Genomic DNA, 7,109 nt, shown 5'->3' with positions numbered 1-7,109 from the left:
AATCGACTTTTTTAACGCCTTCAATTACTAAATCGTGTTTGTTTGTCCTTAACATCGCCCGCCTAGATTGGCTCGCTATTTGCAGTCGGTGTTTATTGTAAGTAATTGTTTTGGAAGACCTAATAAACTTGTAAAAACTTGTAAAAACTTGTAAAAACTTGTTAGTAAACAAAACAAAGCCTAGCCTGCTGTGCAGGCGTCATGTTGGGGCGAGTTAAGATTACAAGCTCCTGATCGTTTATCCGACGTCGTGTTTGATTTGGAGTCAGAGTAAGATGTTCACCCACCAACCTCAGCCCCTCTCCTTACTTTTGACCGTCACTCACCCCCTCGGTACAAATTGCATTCTCTCCCCAGCCTTCCCTTGCCACTTAAATCAAAGATGGCGGCCATTTCTCCCTAAGACAAAACTAAGCACTCGCTCGCCCAAATTACTCCTGCTCTGCAGGCTTAACAAAGCGTAGCTCCGCTGTCCTATGCGACGGTGATGTAGTTGTCTTTGAAGGTGCAGGCGTTAAAACAAAAGAAGGACAGAGTTTGTCGGCGTACGATTCAGAGCTTGTTTATACTTTTAGTGAGGTCTGCCAAAAATTATGATTCTGAAGAAGTGGGCTCCTTTGGAGAAGGATCAAGAGATGGGAGTGTGCGAAGGTGAAGTAAATGGAAAAATCCTGTATCACCAAGCGAAGTACTTAGGTATGGGTACATGACAGAGAGGTAGGGGTACTTTTGAAAGGTGTTAGGGACCGGTCATTTATTGGAGGCTGGAGTGGGGGTGGACTGGTGTATTTTAATTTTCCTATACATAATTTCCCATGAGCCTGTTCTTGCCACTGCATAACATAATGTGGCCCCCCTTTGAGTCTGTACATAAAATAAGATGACCTGCCCTCAACCACAGAAACTCACCAAACTAGTAAAGCAAATAGTGAAAATAAGAGAAAGGCTTTAATCTCCAAACTACTGTCTGATGGTGAGGTTTCAGTTAAGGAAGTTGGCTGCTCAAATATCCTTGAAAGGGACACAAGTTTACTGGCTAAAGCAAATGATGGAAAGAGGGCTTATAAGTGATCAAGCTTGTACACTAATTAAAGAGTACTTGCCCTCAGCTTCTCAAACAGTGAATCAGAGGACAGTGATACTGAGTAATACAGAGTAATCCATGAAGTTTTTTTTCCAATGTGAAAGAACTGCTAATACACCATGTTATGTTGGTTTGTTATGCCATCACTTTGATAATAAATCATATTTGACTAAAGTTAATTATTCCATGAGTGTTTCTTTTTTTGTGGAATGGAAATTGGAATGCATAAAAGTACATGGCCCCTCAGAAATGGTTGCACAATTTTATGCAGCCCCCCATTTTCAGGTGCACAAAATGGTATGCCCCCACCCCATTTGCATCAACCCACCCCCCCCACCCTGTAATAAATGACTGGTCCCTTAGTAGGGTTACTGGACCCAGTGGAAGGAGTGTGGGCTTTTAGATAGAGAGGTGAAAAATTTATAAGGGGACTGTGGGGTTTTAGATCCTAGAAATAATTTATGATAGAATAATGAATTCTTATAAGACTTCTTATGAAAATAAGGTAAGAAGAATTCATGTACTGTAATAGAAGGGTACCGGTTTATAAGTTGTCCACAGAGAGGCAATTGTGTTGTGTTCACAGACATGACTCAGTGTGCTCTCACAGCTCCTCTCTCCACCCAAGAGTGTATAAAAGGGTAACAGAAAAAGCTGTCAGGGGAACTTGAGGAACTACTGAGGGGGAAGGGGAAAGGGGATGAACTGCAATGGACTGGCATACCCTCCTGGGAAAGTGGCAATACTGTATGTTCTCCTTTATGTTAAGCATGACAGGTATTTAAATAGGTAAAATAGATTTCCAAATCAGTTGAGCATCCCCTTGCCTGTAGAATTCTGCATTGAATTGCTTGCAGAAACTGATGCCATATATCAGTTTCAAGTGCAATTAAAGGCAGAATTCATGAGTCATGAAATGGAATTTCCTTGAATCATATAATTAAATAAAAATTAGTTAAAAAAAAAAGTAAAACAGCATTACTTATAGTCGTTATGTAAACACAGATGCAAAACAGGTCAGGCCTAGGGTTGAGTTGTGTTTTGATAATTTTCAGTTCCCCTTGAGAAAAGAAGGCCAAAGGCAGCATGGAAGGCAAGCAGGTCAATTCTTGACTTCTTATAATTTAAAGGCATCATATAGTGAAACCACAATATTTAATTTGTAGCAGATATTTAATAAAATGTACAAATTAAACATAATTATTTAAAGGAGGAAGTTCAGTTTTATTCTCCAGAAAAGTGTATGATATTATCTCAATCATTAGAAAGACACATGAAATTATGATGCTACCTGTTGCTGTATTGAAATAGGAAGACTAACCCAACCTTCTGAAAATTTTCTCTCAATTTTCTTTAAATGCCATCATAAATGCCACTGCCTTAAGTGTTGTTCAGTTAAGTCGGGATACTATTTTTGTCATCTTTTGGCAATCAATGTTGAGAGTAAGAGAAGTAGTTATTTTTGTTTTGGAAGCACATTTGAAACTTTTATGGTAGAGATATATGGTTTTAGGAGTATCCAACAACAACAACAACAACAACAACACTTCTTAACTAAAATTATTTATTCTTTAAGGTATCTTAGCATCTTTCAGCACAGTGCTTCTGGCCACCATCATAAACATTAATATATTTTTCAGGTTTTGGAAGGTGATCAAAAGGTTGATCCACAGGAAGAAGTTAAAATGAACAAAGGTATATTTAACTCCAAGTGCTAGGTGAATTAAACACAACTTCATGATGCATGATGCATGATGCAACTCTCCCCTGAAGGCATTCTGTATATTGAAGAAATATGTGGGAAAAAAGCCCATAGTGTCATATCTGGTAAAAAAAGGTACTAGATAAGTCTGTACTAGAGCTTAAAGTGACCCACCCAGTTGGACTAATTATCCTGGTTTTCTTAGCATGAAGCAACTAGGAGTATCGCCACTTAGTCACTCTCCCCTCAGTTCTATAGAATGCTATATTCTCCATCCAAATTGCCAAGTATTCCTCCAAAAGAACACAGGGAGAATTGTTTAAATGGCATTACCAGAGCTCATGTTAAATTTTTCTTTTGACTGGTAGTTGACAGCAGATCAAAGAAGTGCCTGAAAGATTTAAATGAGGAATTACTTTGCTGTATCTGTTGTGAACTCATGGTATTGGCACACACTTTGCCTTGCTCACGCACTTTCTGTTTTGGTTGTATCAGGGACTGGCTTTGGGAAGACATGTTGCAGAGCATTATTTTCTGTTTTTAAGTTCAAATTCATCTAAACTCTTTATCCCCAAGAGTGACTAACATCTACTTTCTCAATACAATATCATCCCTGTATCACACATAGAGGTGAGGAGAATTAGGAAAATCGTCACCAACAAAAGATAAGCTCTTCATTGTTTAACAAATTCTTCTTCTTAGCACCCTAGGGAATGTATGGAGAACAGTATGGAGAATATGCATACTGATGTTAGGGTTATTAGGTAAATCTATTTGGTCATGTCAGATTATTTTACAATTATAGTTTATTCTACCACTTATTGGTAAGAGTAGAATTTTTTTATTCAGAATTAAAAAGATAGCCATAATTTCAACAGAGTCATTGATATAAAACTTTTAAATTCCATGCTCACTTGTTTTCTGTAAGAAAAAGAACAATTTATGTGTACTTCTCAGTTGCAAACTAAGGCATAATTTGTGAACTGTCCTTTTGTTGCTTAAATTGAGCTGCTAAGCTATGACATTTGAGAATTTTGTTTAGGGACAAAAAAGTATAATTGAAGTTATTTTTAATTTCCTGTTTTGTCTTAGTCATTCAAGACTGTCCAAACTGTAGAGCAAAGGCTCAACTCATGTCTGCTGTACCAGTGAAGGTGAGATAACAGTTAAAGGGGTGATTAGAATAGAACCCTATGGTTATTTGTGATGGAACACCAACTTCTCACTTTTATGTCAGGCGATACATGACAATTTGGAAGGAGAACCTTGTAGTTTGTCATAAGTCACTCAGGGCTTTTTTTCTCTCCCACTCTTCAATTTTGCTTGCTTAGTTAGTGAAAGTTTGAGTGAATTATATCCCTTTAGACAATTTCTGATACTTGGCCTTAATGTTTGGAAAAATTGTGACATCCCAGAATAGACATGCATGCTTTAAAACACTGTTTTAAATGTGTATGCTCTTCTGTCAAGACTAGTCTTGCCCTGGTCTTCGACAGATTCTCTATGAGTTTAACAGACATATTTTGGGCCTCTTATCTTTGAGCTGCACTGTGAACCTACTTACTCACTCAATTCTTCAGAATTCACATGATTCCCAAGATCTGATTGCTAACTCTCCTCTCTAGCCACTACACATTTCCTTGAAAATTAGTAACAGGAATTTGGTGTCAGATCGAGATAACAACTTCTACCTGATAAGTTTAAGAATTCTCATTACCTGTATGTAGGCTGAATGATGCTTCAATTGTTTAAGTGAGAGGTTATATGTTATTATTAAAAACTGGATCATTGTGTGACTGAGGCAGGTTCTGATGTTGTTATTTGAACAACGAGACAGACTTGTAGCCACAATAAAATTTATTTATACAGGAAAGTACAAAAGAAATACTACTGATAAAAAGAAAGGGTGATTGCAAGCAAATCCTCAGTAAAATAGGTCACTAACTTGAGGTTTCACGTACTGGAGTTCGTTTTCTGTGACCAAGAGGTTCTGAGCTTGTAAGTGCTGGTCTTGACACTCTGAACTACTGAATTAAACTAACTAACTGTACTTCTTTTATAAGGAATCGAACAACAGCAAGAAATTCTCTAAAATTTTGGAAGTTAGGTGTGATCATTCTAAATGAAATTTAGCTGCAAATCCTGTGTTTAGGTTGATTTGGTTATCATAGGAAATAGTTAGGTGTGGTGGTGTGACTTAAAGGAAATATGATGCAAATCCTGTGTGTATGATAATTTGATTATCATAGGAAATAGTTTCTGAAGATGTAATTCTAAAATTATAACAAAAAAATATTGCAGTGTCATGCACAGTTGTGAGCCTGGTCACAATTGGATAATGCAATTCAAGACTTTTTATTGGCTTAGCCATGATTATGGTATATGAGCCAATATACCATTCTGGTACAATTATGGTAAGTGTACGCATTAGCTTAAAATTTAAAGGGAGCTAAAAAGAAGAGAAGAAGAGAAGATTGATTTTGTCTAATATCTTGGGGGCGTTTTTTATAAAACAATTATTCCACTTGCGCTTGTTGGATAGGAGATGATTATAGCCAACTTGGCACTACACACCTCATTGGCTATCTATCATCTCATTTACAATACACGCTCATGGAATAATTGTTAATTATCACTTCTGGTATTGAAAGAGTTACTTAAGACATTCTCACAATTTGCCTTGATGTGTTGACAAATTTTGACATCCCAGAATAGGGATGCATTTTTTAAAACACTGTTTTCATTGTACATGTTTGTCTGTCAAGAGTAGTCTGCTGCTTTTCTTAAGTAGGCATATTCTGTACGAGTTTAACAAGCATATTTTTGACCCCTTATCTTTGAGCTGCACTTAAAATCTACTCAATGAACCACTTCTTATTCACATGTAAACATTTTTTTTTCAGTTTTGTGACATGTCCAGTATTTTGCTAATGAGAAACAAGAATTTAGTTGTTATGAGAGTGGCATGGGTAAGTGTTAAGCTTCCTGTTTGAACTTCTAGGTGCTAGGTGACAATACAATAAACAAGGTAGCAGAAGAAGTTATTTCTCCAGAGGAGCTGAAAGAGAGGCAGAGTAAAATTCAAGTAAGCAGTGATTTGAAACAAAAACCTTCAATTTTTGCTGTCCAGGTTAAGTTTTGTGTTTTGTTCTTCATTACAAATTCTGGTGAACTAAAACATATTTTTCTTAGAGTATTTTTCTTCTCTTTCTAACAGAAGTAAAACAAATTGTTACGTGTAGCAAGTATTCACCTCAGTGGAGGTGAATAATGGTGGATATTAACCTTGCCACTTGACTGGGTTTATATACACCACTATAATATTCACTAACACTTGAGTGAATACCTTTTTTGATATATTATTATACCATACAGAAATAAAAAAGTAGTATATTTCTGTCAATATAACAAAAAATAGTTGGAGATTGTTTTCTTTGGTTGCTTGGTGGTCAGTGGCACTTGCCAATCACTTCTGAACCAGTGAATCAGCACTATTCACGTGTGAGGCATTCTCTAACAAATGTTATTAATTTTGTGAATTTAAGATTCTTTATCAATTGCTGTGTAATGAAGGTTAAAAAAAAATGAAATTTACTAGTATTAGTTTCTCATGTAATATCACTTTCCTTTCTAGGAGATGAGTAAAGAAGCAAAAATGAAGGCTCCAAAGAAAGTTGTGCCTGTTTCATCAACTAGGTCAGGGCTGGTTGAAGTGTTTTTTTGTCAAGGCAACTTCTTGACTAAATGTAAAATCATAAATTTTTTTCATTGAAAATTTGGTTTGGATTTTTGTTTTTGTTTTTGATTTAGTGACAGTAAAATATAAGATAATAAAAGTGACTCTAAGCAAGAAAGTAGTGACAGTGAAAATTACTTAGAAGAGGTTAACTGTTCATCCAAGGTTTAACTGTGACATATTTCTAGTATTTCGTCTGGACACATTAAATCTATCATGAAATAAATCGCAAAGATAGGGTGGTGCCTGCTTTGTTCTACTCTGATGGACCATGGTAACGGTATTTAATTGAAGTTTTTGAGGGACACTTAACCAACCAAGGGATTTGCGCGCAGCAGAGACATAAGCAGATTTTTTGATACCTGGGATTATTCTGCAAGCAAAGTTCTGAATGAGTTGTAGGTTAGAAAATGCTTTTGCTAGAGGTATTACCCCGAACAGTAGAACAATAGAAAAGCCAGCTGAAAACAAGAGCGTTAATAATTAAAGTAAGAGTTTTGTTGTCCAAAAGATGTTTTATTCTATTGATACGACGTAAAATATCCAGGCAGCTCGAGGAGAGTTAAGATCAGCGTGGTCGTCAAAGG

At 36.3% G+C, this 7,109-nt stretch overlaps 1 long non-coding RNA gene across 4 annotated transcripts; it reads left to right on the top strand.

Annotated features, from left to right (window-relative positions):
• The first annotated feature begins 374 nt into the window (after nucleotides 1–374).
• Nucleotides 375–6,791, top strand: LOC148730107 (uncharacterized). 4 transcript variants are annotated; one of them, XR_016001813.1, is made up of 5 exons: nucleotides 375–717; nucleotides 2,725–2,779; nucleotides 3,879–3,940; nucleotides 5,788–5,871; nucleotides 6,421–6,791. It is a non-coding gene; the product is annotated as an uncharacterized LOC148730107 (long non-coding RNA). The 4 variants fall into 4 exon arrangements; XR_016001812.1 differs by lacking the exons at nucleotides 375–717; nucleotides 2,725–2,779 and adding an exon at nucleotides 2,867–3,550; XR_016001815.1 differs by lacking the exons at nucleotides 375–717; nucleotides 2,725–2,779 and adding an exon at nucleotides 5,088–5,200 and having other exon boundaries at nucleotides 3,617–3,940.
• Nucleotides 6,792–7,109: the final 318 nt, after the last annotated feature.

The sequence above is a fragment of the Stylophora pistillata genome, chromosome 5, assembly GCF_964205215.1.
Source record: "Stylophora pistillata chromosome 5, jaStyPist1.2, whole genome shotgun sequence".
NCBI classification, from domain to species: domain Eukaryota; kingdom Metazoa; phylum Cnidaria; class Anthozoa; order Scleractinia; family Pocilloporidae; genus Stylophora; species Stylophora pistillata.
This window is presented reverse-complemented; position numbering and strand designations above follow the sequence as displayed.